This window comes from Callospermophilus lateralis, chromosome 2 (assembly GCF_048772815.1).
Source record: "Callospermophilus lateralis isolate mCalLat2 chromosome 2, mCalLat2.hap1, whole genome shotgun sequence".
Lineage (NCBI taxonomy): Eukaryota > Metazoa > Chordata > Mammalia > Rodentia > Sciuridae > Callospermophilus > Callospermophilus lateralis.
This window is the reverse complement of record NC_135306.1, coordinates 139453882-139466772: the sequence shown is the minus strand read 5'-3', so window position 1 is coordinate 139466772 and position 12891 is coordinate 139453882.

The following is a 12891-nucleotide window of genomic DNA, read 5'->3' as shown; positions in this document are numbered from 1 at the left end:
TCTTATAATTTCTCCCTTGGCTTTTGTGATAGTTTCCCTTTTTCCTTATTGCTTACTTACCAGAGGAATCTGCCTAGATTCCTTTTATAACCTCCTCTTCCTATAATCACTTTTAAAATTTCCTAGGAATTATATCCTTAGCTCTCTTCTCAACTCTAGATATTCACTATTCTCTGTTTCTATATCAGTCAAGTTTACTAGGTTATAGATTATGCTACAGCAGTATACTATCCTAAAATCTCAAAAGTTTATAAAAAAGATTTATTGCTCACTCATGTGTTATGTCTTTTTTAACACTGGAGCCTGGGATTGAACCAGGGCCTTGTGCATAGTAGGCAAACTCTTTACCACTGATATGATTGACTCTCTCAGTCAATGAATTAATCAATTATTCATTAATTCAAAACATATTAAGTTTTAGCATGTGCTAAGATCTGAATATATGATAGTGAACAAGGCAGGCATGGCTCCCGTCTTATAAAGTTTGTGGTATTCACAAAAAATAATTAAGTTATTGATAGCACAATGTGTGATATGATTACTGATCAGAATCTATTAGTGTACATGACACTGTTCTAGTCCCTGAGGATATGCCAGTAAATGAGGATTAAGGATCCTGTTTCAGAAATAAAGGTTCAATTTTTTTTAAAATAGGATAATTTCAAATAGATGATAGGTGCTATTTAAAACATAATGAATAGTAATTTGATAGAGGATAAGTGGATAATATGAGAATAGATAGTTTGGGTGGCTTTGTGGTTTAACTAAGACCATAATGATGAGAAGAAACTAGCCATAAAGAGATTTAGAGGCACAATATCCCATACTGAAGAACCAGTCTTAAAGCCTTCTGATGGGGACAACCTGACACAACTAATAAAGAAGTCAGTAAGATGAAGTAAGTAAGCTCAGTAAAAAAAATATGTAGTTTAGAGTTTTGCAGAACATAGCAAAAGAGATGAATTTTATCCTAAGAGCTATTAAAGGTCATTGGAAGGTTTTAAACAGGGGAAATAACATGATTAAATTTACATTTTTAAAAAAAAATTAGTTTCTGTGTTGAAAATAGATTTTAAGAGCAAAAATAGCATTAGGAAGACACATAAGGCAACTACTAAACTATCCCAAGCAAGAGGTAATGGTAACTTGGACTACAGAAGTAACAGTGAAATAAGCAAGAAGTGTAAATATATTGTATTTAGAGGTAGAATGAGACTTAATGGTCAAAGATGACTTCTCAGAGTTTAACTTGAGAAACCTTGGTGTTTAATGTTTCCATTGACTAGAATGAAGAAGTTAGAGATGAGAAAAAGCTTATAAAGGATAGCCAAAGGGAAATCAAGAGTTTCTTCTGGAAAGGTTAAGTTGTTAGACAAAGTACAGTAGTATGATAGCATATAAGAGGAGCAAAAAATATAAACTGGTGGTATCAGGAAGACTTCTAGTAGAAAGAAAATAATCTAAAATGTTCTAAATAGACAAAAGCAGAATGGGAAGAAAAACCTCCATAATGCTGTAAAATTAATGAAAAAATTCCTGATTAAAATCCATCTCTGAGTTTTGATCAACTATAGCATGAATTCTCCGAATATCCATTAAGATATCCATCTCCTTCACCAAGTTGTGAGTCCCTGGGGAGTCAGAAATCATTATTGTTCATTGGAATTTAGCAAAATAACTAGAAAATAGTACTTGTTAGTATGAATAAGAACACAGTACCCAGAACATAGAACAAACCCAGGTGTCAAATGAGTAAACTAGCTGTGTAAGAGTCAGTTCACTTAGTCTCCCTAATCCCCGTTTCTTCAATTATAAAAGGGCAGATCCTCTTTAAAATCATTCCAACTTTAATATTTTGTGGTTAAAATTCCACATAAAAATAAATAAATATTTAAAAAGTAAAATTTCTCTGATACATGGAAACATTAAGTGTGAAAGTCAGCAGCAATCAATTATAACTCCAATCCAGACTTATGTGACCCTTAAAGCTGCCATACAGTTTCTCAATACCTCCATTTCTTCATATGTTAAAAGCAAATTAAAATATTTTTTTCCTTTGTAGAAAATCTCATTGATGATGCAAACCATATTTAAATGTCAAATGATTAGAATAGTACAGTTCTGTAAATGAGGGAATATTCTTTGTAAAATGATTTATGATGAGTCTCATTACCTGCTAAATTATGCCTTACTGCATTTTGAAGGGATATGTTCATAACTAATGATTTCTCTTTATTTCATCTTTTATCATGCTGTTCTTTTGTGTGTGAATTATTACAAAGACAACAAAATATGCCTTATTTTTTCAAGTGTGTATTTATAAGATATAACTAAAATCCATAACTTTTCTAACTCTAATTTTCACCAATATTTTCTGGTTTTTATTTCAGTATCAATTCTCCAATGCTGAGATGGGGTGGGGATTATGGGGCACTCAATCACTGAGCCACATCCCTATCCCTATTTTGTATTTTATTTAGAGACAGAGTCTCACCGAGTTGCTTAGCTCCTCACTATTGCTGAGTTTGGCTTTGAATTTGGGATCCTTCTGCCTCAGCCTCCAAGCCACTGAGATTACAGACATGTGCCACCATGCCTGCCTCCAGTTTTTAAATATCTACCAATGGTAATGTGTGTTTTGATAGGGGACTAAATTTTTAAGAACATATCTTCCATTATATAATATTTACTTTATGTTCAGTGGTTTTACTTCATTTGCCTACCACCTCATTTTTTAATTTTTTACAGTGGAAAATGTTTTATTCCAACTTAAAGGTCAACTATTTACTTTTAGAAACACAAATAAATGAAATATAATTTGCCAGAAACTGAACACACGCTCACCAAATGCTTTATCAGACAGAGTCCATTACCAAGTTTTCTTCAAAGCAGCTAGATGATTGAGCTGTGGGTGTGGAAATATAGACAAAACTTTGCCTCCCACAAGGCAACACATCCTTTCCCTCAAGACATGTCCCCACCTCTCTTCCTGGCTGCCAAACCAATACCTAGGGTTATATACTAATATAACCTAATTAATGACCTGCTGAGCCTGGCACAGGAGGAAAGAGACTATTAGAAGGATTATTAGAACTAGCTAGTATGTTGTGGCAGAAGCCAAAAAGTACACCTGGGATTAGATTTTGTTGATGTTTGAAGACGGGGGCTAGAATGTCAGAGTAGATAAGCAAGAGTTCACTGATTTGGAAACACCTAACATATGGAATTTAACATCTTAACAAGGACTTCCAATACTGGGGCAAACTTTTGGGTTGGCTCTTAAAAGTCAACCCTCTTTGAAGTACAATTCCCTGTGCTTTTCTGGCAGATGATAGAGGCAAGGACAAAGAGACTGAGGGAAGTAAGCATGCTGGAATGATTATATTTCAAAATGCAAGGGGATCTATGATTGTGTTCCATAAGAGGGCCCAGAGAACACACCATTCATCAAGGCCATCAAGAATATCCTAGTAGGAGGGGCACCAGTCATTAATGACTGGTAACATGAGTTGAGCAGCCAAGGGTGCTTGACATACAAATGTTTTGGATGTGGTTAACAGAGCATGGTGTCCCTGAGGACAAAATAAAGGTACAGCTAATAAGAATGATGCTTAACATTAATAATTACAAAAATTAAGGGGGGGAAAAAAGCAGCAAGTTGAGGTGGTTGCCCCAATTAAAAAAAAATACATAATTTCTTGCTCAGCTTCCAGATCTGAGCCAATTTTCAAATCCAAACCTACTGGTTGAAAAGGTGACCCAGAATAATGCTCACCCTTAAGACTTTTGTATTTGCAATTCTCTTTAATGGGAATATTCTTCTCCCAGATACCCAGGCACTTTTCTTTGAGATCTCTACTCAAAGTTTACCTTCTCAGTGAGAACTTTATTTATTTTACTATTATTAATTGTGACAATCTCTCCTACTAACACTCTCTCTTCCCCTTTCCTAATTTATTCTTTATAATGCTTATCATCATCTGACCTACTATGTATTTGGTTATTTATTTGTGTTTTGCTTCTCTTTATCCATTATTGTGTCTATGAGACATTTTTTTCTGTTTTGTTCACTATGCCTAAAATGGTACCTAAACCATCATGTACATAAGGGATAACAAATTTTCTATTGAATAAATGAATAAATGGATTCAGAGAAAAGATTTGACTACATATAAAATCTGAGAAGCATACAGTTGTAGAGACAAAACTATAACTCATGAAAACAGGTAATCAACTGGGAAGACTTTAGAGAAAAAAAGGTACCAAATCCCAAAGACCATCAGACAATATTTGGAAACAAAGTAGAAGAATAGGAATCTTTCCAGGAGACTAAGAAGAGGCCTGTGAAAAGGAAATTTGGAGAATTTGTTACACTGGAAATCAAAAGAACAAAGTGAAGGAAAAGAATGGGAAGCTGTTAACCTTTTGAATAGAGCTCAAGTTAGGTGACAACCCAAAAAATATGTATTCAATTTGGCAACACGGATACAATCAGTGGATCTGTCCAGCAAGTACAATCTTGCTGAGATGGGAAGTACCCTTCTAGTAAGTGGATTACAAGAATTCTTGTGTAAAACCAAATCCCTTTTCATCATCTTTCTCATGAAGATCAGAGATAGTTTCTATTTATATAGTAAATATTATTGGTCAAGTAAATGCTATATGTACTTCATGAATATCTTATGTACATACTTATGTCATAGTAGAAAATTGCCTCCTGTCTACTATGACCATGTCCTTTTGGATTAGAACATGTCTTTGGCACAGTTTACTCAAATTCTAATGGTTATATATTTGTCATGCATGTACCTATTCATAATGTTTATTTCCCAGTGAGAGGTCCAGAGTTTATATGATGTCAGAAACTAGCACTGCAATAATAAATCAAGTGTACCTTCTGCACAGAAAGAATAATTCCTTTTCTAGGGAAAGTAAACCCCTGTATCTGATGAGTCACTTGGGAGTCTGATAAATCACCTAGCATGGTGCTTTTAGAAGCCCTTTCTGACAGTGATGGACATCAGTTAGAAGAGATATATTACATCAATAACATAAACCTCATGGAGGAAGGCAGCATTTGGTCACTCTCTTCTTTGTATGCAGTTTCTCCTTTCTACCATCCTAAACCTATGCTTCATAACACTTAACAGATAAATCACAGAGTAAAACAAGATACAGAAAGATTTAAAAAATGAATAAATTATAGAAATTCAATATTTAGAAAAAAACAATTACCTAGAATAAGGCAAAAATAAATTCAAAATATAATGTTGGCAAGATAAGTAACATCTAGAAATAAGAATTTTTAATCAAATAAAAGAAGTCAAGAAATTTTAAATGAGATAAAGAAAAAATAGAATAAATCAAATTTAATCTAAAATAGATTGAAAGTTAAGAAACCTATGAAACAAAATTATAAAGCATAAAATTCCCAAATATAAAGTATTAAAAGTAATAAACATAATAAAATTCACAAAGTGAAATCAGTGAAAACTCAATGGAAATGCAGATTGAGAAAGAGATTCAAAGGTTCTAAAGTTAAAAATAAAAACAACAATGAGAATAAAAAGGATTAAGAAGTGGAATTTAAAACATTAAACACAAAAATAAAATAAGCAAAGGAAAAAAAAGATAAAAACAACAGAAATTCAGGAAATAAAAGTATACTAAAACAATAGACCAATCTCTACAATTTTCTCTAGCAAATGTGTACCTAGTATGTATTAACTATCATATATTGCTGAGGACTTCAGTATCTTAAAAAATGAAATACACAAGTTTGCAAAGAGAAGTGGTTAAAATATTTGAAGTGGAGGATTTGAGACAAAGCTAAGAAACAAGTATGGTGCTACTGGGAGAATCAGACTCCAGCTATGACCTTCATAGAAGGTTAGACAGTGTTAATCCAGGAGAAGCCCAATCCAGGTAGTTCAAAATGGGTATCCCAAAAGTTTGAAGATCATCTTAAATCATTAACCCTTTGGAGGAAAGGAAACCAATTAACAGAAAATATCTTGGCTACAATGAAATTGTTGTGTCCTTGTCCCAAAAATAACATTGGAAAAGCCACAACAGAGACCAAGTGTGATAATATCTCAAGATTCAGAACCCTAACCACACCAGGCACACATCATTTTTAAGAGATATATTCTTGAATGAAATATAACTTTTGTTTTTATTTATTTATTTATTTTTGTTTTAAATACCCAAATTTCTTTTTTAGCACCTAATATAGTAGATACTCAGTAAATACTTTATAATCAACAAAAACATTGGTGGAGGAACCTACAGATGCTTTGCATACACTATCCTTTTCAAACTCTCCTTGGTGGGCATACTGTCTTTACTTTTTAGATGAAGAATCTGAAGCACAGAGACATTAAATAACTTGCCCAAAGCTGCACACATGCCTACTCACTCACAATAAAACTTATGTCTTTGTGTTTTAAAGGATTCCTTCCACTTTAAATAAAAGAACAAATTTTATCTTTCAAGCTGTCACATCCTGAATTTATCAATTTGAAAAATAAAACATTAGTATAGTGTTTGGAGTTACATTAAAGTGGGATACGTTAAAGGCAAAATGTTTTAAGAATAGCTAAAGGTCTTTCAACTTCATTAGACATTTCAAGTCTAACTATTTCACATACCTCCACCAATTGCAGAATCTACTCCAATCATGCTGACAAATCCATTCCAAAATAAGCTCTATTAATTAGCACAAGAATTAATGGAGCCATTTATTACCTTTGAAGAAAATTGTTGTGGATTTCTAAAGAAAATTATTTTAATTTATTGTTGAGACTTCAAATGTTGCTCATATTCTTGAACAACAATTCTTGTCATAATAAAGATATACTACTTTAAAATTCTTATGAAAATAAATTTATTTGTAAACTAATAATCACATAAAAATAGTTTCCATTTATATAGTAAATATTATTGGTCAAGTAAATGCTATATGTACTTCATGAATATCTTATTAATCCTCACTATAATTCTATCACATAAAATACTATTTTCACATTTTAAAGGCTCATAAGATTTAAATAAGTAATATCATATAGCATGAATAATTCAACCACAGTGAAAACCCAGATGCATTTGCACTAAACTCAAAAACTCATACTGTCTCCACTGCTTTCTCATTGGAGTTACCTTAGAGGAGCTACTATTCAGTGTCACATTCCAGTTTAGGTGTGTATGTGTGTATAATTTTTTTATATTTGGAATATTAACTTATTTTAGATGAAAATCTTTAAAGAAAAAGCTTCTTTATATTAAAGAAAATAGATATATTCTGCCATTTGAGTAAAATCTTTTAGTTTAATGAATCACAGCAATTTTACATGATTTAGAGGAAAAACAAAATATGCATTTACTGTAAAATAATCAAGCTGAAGTGTAATTATTCAGTAGATAGCTGTTCCCTCAATCTTTTATATGTATCTTATTTTCTAAATATAACTATTCATATAAGAAATGTGTCTTTTCTTTTCTTTTTTACCACAATTTGGCTTTGCTAAGTAAAATGGCTATAGGGTTGACTACACATTGATTAGATAAAATACAGAAGCGAATGACTAAAGTCCAAAATGGGTATCCCAAAAGTTTGAAGATCATCTTAAATCACTAACCTTTTAGAGGAAACAAAACCAATGAACAGAAAATATCTTGGCTACTATGAAATTATTGTATCCTTGCCCCAAAAATAACATTGAAAATTCTATAATCATACATTAATCAAACTACTGTTACTTCATAATTTCTCTCCTCAAACGTCAGCTAATTACTATAACCTATAGAAGTTTCAATCCATCATTCAATTATCTAAAATGTTACATTTTTCATTTTAAGTTTAAATTTCTACCCTCTTGACAATTTAACTTTTGTTGCTTCATTCAACAAATAATAAGTTCTAGAAACTGTGATTAAACCAACCTTGCTGACTTCTTGATATTAGATTTCTAGCATCCAGATACATAAAAAAATTAATGTCTGTTGTTTAAACCAATCTGTGATATTTGTCATGGCAGTCCTTGAAAATTAATGCACAGTACATTATTTATTTGTGTTCCTTCACTGATTATCCTAATATTTATGTGAAAAATTGAAGTTTAAAGCTTTCCACACAAAACTATTGAAAGGGCTAAAATTCCAATCATAGGTATTTTCATTTTGGAACTTTAACTGAAAGAAATGAAGAGGAGAGAATGATTTTGAGATAAATCAATAAAAAAAGCAATTGTTTTCCAAACTGATGTCAATCTCTCTTCTGACAAATGTTTTCCTAAATGTTAATAACTCCAGGAATTCTTTGTACTTGGAGCAGCATGGAATGATTGACAGATCATGAAATTTAGAGATCTTAGCTAAATCTCCACAGTCACATGACTCTGTGCAAGTTATTTAGCCCTTCTTACTCACAATTCCTAAAATGAAAATTAAGATGCGCATAGTGATACTCAAATGAGATAATCTAAATTAAAAGGTTTTTTATACATGTATGCACCTAAAATGAGGAATAATTTTTCTGATTTACCAATTTAAAAATCCTATCAGGAAAGGATAATAAAAGAATTTTTAATTCAAGATAGAATATTGCAAAGGGACAACATGGTTTACTTGTTCCTGAAAATTATTCATTTTGAAAATACTATATTCCACATTCTGAAATTTCCTCTATTATTCTTGAATTTTCAAATGATGTAGAGAGGCCCTGAGACTAGATTTAGGGTGAGAAAGTAAAAATAGACACCAAAAAGTTGTCCCGTTATTCGTTAGACTGGAATAACAGACACAGATAAAGCCAGCTGAAAAGTTAACAAGAAACAGTACATTTTTCTAAGGACATACTGCAGCTGTATAGTGTCATAATAACCTCTTTCTTTGAATGAGTACTGCTTTCTTTCTGGGAAACTTTAGCTTCCTGCTATTTATGGAGATTCTTACAAGTCCCTGCTTCTAAAAACTAAGACCATGATTAGGGATGTTGTAACCTATGTTTGTTTGTGAGGCTTATTATTGATGATACTGTTAGTAAATTTTTATTTTCATTTGCCTTGATTTTTTGGGTCTATTTTTGGTAGTGTTTATTTGTAGGCCTTCATTAAAAAAATGAAGAATAAATTTTCAGAGAACCATCTTGCCGCAGTCCGGCTGCAGCAAAATAACGGGGGGGTGACGAATGACTTGTGTACATTGATACAGCAGGAGTGGAAGCCGTTTATTGTAGGACAGGAGCGGTATTTATACATTTTACACAACTTATCTAATTAGCATAAAATAGATACAGTAGTCAACCAATAAGGAATCTCCACACTTAATGGCTCGCTTTTGTTACTTCATAAACCACTCCCTCTGGCATTTTGCCAGGCACCATGCAGACTTGTTTACAGACTCTAACATTTCTCTGGCAAAATGCCAGGCGCCATCCTGACTTGTTTACAGACCTTAACACCATCTCAAATATACTTTTCTTTTAGAAGTTCCTATTCCTAAACTGTAGTATTAGTACAGTAACAGCAATTATAGTTGGACTTAGGTTCATATGAAAGTTACACATACTAGGGAACTCAGCACATTATAAATACAGGAATGCTGCAACATCCATATATATATATGTCATTTCTTTCCTATTTAATATAAAACACCCTCATTGTCATTTTTTCTCTCTTGGTTTACCTTTTCAGCCTAGAGTTTATTATAAACTCCATTCGAATGTATCAGGATGCTTTTCAAAATGAATAAGAAAAAGAAAAGAATATAGTTAGTTGAAGGGAAAATGGATTTTTCTCTTCTTTCAGTTGTATTGACAATTGTGACAAAACATTTTTAAAAGGAAAAAGAAGACAAGAAAACTGATATTTTGGTTAAAAAAAATAGCTTAGCACTTCCTGGGTGATCTCTATTATTCTTGAATGTGACTATAGTACCACACTTGTTGGAGTCCATACCATAACAATTCTGTGAGAGTAACAGAAGTCCTTGGATACTGGATACTAGCATGAGAACTTGGGACAAAATGTTATAAATAGTGGAATGGAAGACAAATGGAAATTGGAAAATTAATGAAACTTGGGAGTCACTGCATCAGACCTGGCCTACCTTCCTCTAAATTTCATGTTTTAAGGAGGAAAGGGGCTTATTCCATGAAGCACAAAATTAAATAAAATTGGTATATATTACTGGCAGATGAATTTCCCATTGAGGCAGTAGGGGTTCAATAAGTGTTTGTTGAACCGAACGGAAAGGATGTGGACAGGATTGCCAAAATCATTGAAGAAATATGCCAGTTGGATAGATCACCCACATGTAGAAGTTTGAGCTGGGGTGGGTCATGCTATAGAGAAAAGAGTGAAAAACTACTGCAGAAGATCTATTTAAAACTTACAATTTTTTAGGATACATTCTTTGCCTTATAATAAATTAATTAATCATGACTGGAACTAATAAAAAAATGAAAATTGAAAAAGGGAAAAAATAGGCAATACTGTGTTTTTCTTGCCCATCCCCCAGAACTTTGAGGTGTCATTAGCAAACAATGCCTTCAGAAATACAAAGCATCAGAAGATTCATCGCAGATTAATATATCATGAAAGAACAAAGAAATAAAAGAAAAGAACAGAAATAAAAGAAAGAACAGAAATGAGAAATGTATGTAGTAGATAAAAAGAGAAAATTACTCATTTCCAGAGAATGGTATTGAGTGCACAACAGAAAACTATTCCAGAGACCAACAGTGACATTGGAGAGCAGTTAGACATATAATAACACTGGCAGTTACTTGTACACAGATAAGACAAACACTTCGGCCAGCATTTACTATACTATACTAATTAATATACACTATGCTATTGAATTGATACTAAATATACTGTGTAATGTATATATTTAGAGAAAGAAAGAGAGGAAGAAAGAGAAAGGGGAGGTTAGGCATAACATACAAGGTACTATACTAGTTGTTAATATGAAGTTGGCCCTCTGCATTTACAGGTTCAACATATACAGATTCAACCAACCATGAATTAAAACTATCCCCCCAAATACATACCTATACTAAAAGTATACAATGAATGCATATAACAATTACTTACATGCTTAATATAATATAAATATAATATTTAATATATTTATATTACATTAGGTATTATATACCTAATCTAGAGATTATTTGAATTACAGAGAAGAGTATGCATAGGTTACATGCAAATTCTATGCCATTTTATACAAGGAACTTGAGCATCCTCAGATTTTGGTATCCAATGAGTCTCTGGAACCAAAACCCTCATGAATAGCAAGGAATGACTATACAATAGTTAAAAAAAAAAAATCCTGCTTTTCAGGAGCCTATAGTTTAGCTACCAACAATGTATTAAAGGTACAAGATCTTGTGCTTGTACATGTTCTCCTAAAATCATTTGTTCATTTTTCCTTCATTATTCCATTTAATATATATTTATTGAATGTACATAGTAGTCCTACCTTAATAAATGAGACCTCAATTTTTCCAATTGAACAAAAAAAATGAAATTAGTATAACACAATTCCAAAACAGTAGATGGAAGAAAATAATTAAGATGTGAGCCAATATCAATGATATTGAAGAATAAATTACAAAGGATCAACTAAATTAACTTGATTCTTTAAAAAGATAAAAAAGACAAGCCCTTAGCCAAACTAAGCAAAAGAAAGAGAAGATCAAAATTCATAAAATTAGAGATGGAAAAGGAGTGATGACAGACATCACAGAAATCCAGAGGCTCATAAGGGACTATTTTGAAAACTAATACTCCAATAAATTGGAAAGCCAAAAAGAAATGGATATATTTCTAGACACATATGATCTGCCAAAACTGTATCAAGCAGGCATAGACAATCTAAACAGAACAATAACTAGCAATAAAATAGAAGCAATAACAGAAAGCCTTCCAACAAAGAAAATCCAAGGACCAGATGAATTCTCAACTGAATTCTACCAGGCTTTTAAAGAAGAACTAATACCAATGTTCCTAAAATTATTCCATGAAATAAAAAGGAATAGAAAACTTTCAAATTCATTCCATGAAGTCAGTATTACACTTACACAAAATCCAGATAAGGACACATCAAAGAAATTAAACTACAGATCAATATTCCTGATAAAGTTAGATAAAGAAAATTCTCAATAAAATATTGGCAAATTGTATTCAACAACATATTAAGAAGACTGTATACCATTACGAAGTTAGTTTTATCCCAGTGATGCAAGGATGGTTTAACATATGTAAATCAAAAAATGTGATACATCATTTCACCATCTCAATAGATGCAAAGGAAAAAGTTCATCACCCACTCATGACAAAAACACTGAATGAACTAGGGATAAAAGATACCTAGCCCAACATCTTAGAGGTACATAAATAAACATCCAAAGCCAACATCACAGTGAATGGAGAAAAACTAAAATTGTTTCCTTTCAAATCTGGAATAAGACAAGGATGCCTACTTTAATCATTCCTTATCAATATAATACTAGCTAGAAATTCTAGCTAGAGCCATTAGGCAAGAGAAGGAAATAAAAGGGATAAATATAGGAATGAAACAAATCAAATTACCACTATTTGCAGATATGATCCTATACTTAGAAAATCCAAAAAGCTCCATCAGAAGGCTGATAAACAGATTCAGTAAAGTAGCAGGTTAAAAATTCAACATACAAAAAATCAATAGCTTTCCTATATACCAATAATTAATCTGCTGAGAAAGAAATCAGGAAAATAACTGCATTCAAAGTTGCCTCAAAAAACACCTAAGAATAAATTTAACTAAGGGGATGAAAAGACCTCTACAATAAAAACTATAGAATATTAAAGAAAGACATTTAAGAAGACACAAGAAGATTGAAAGACT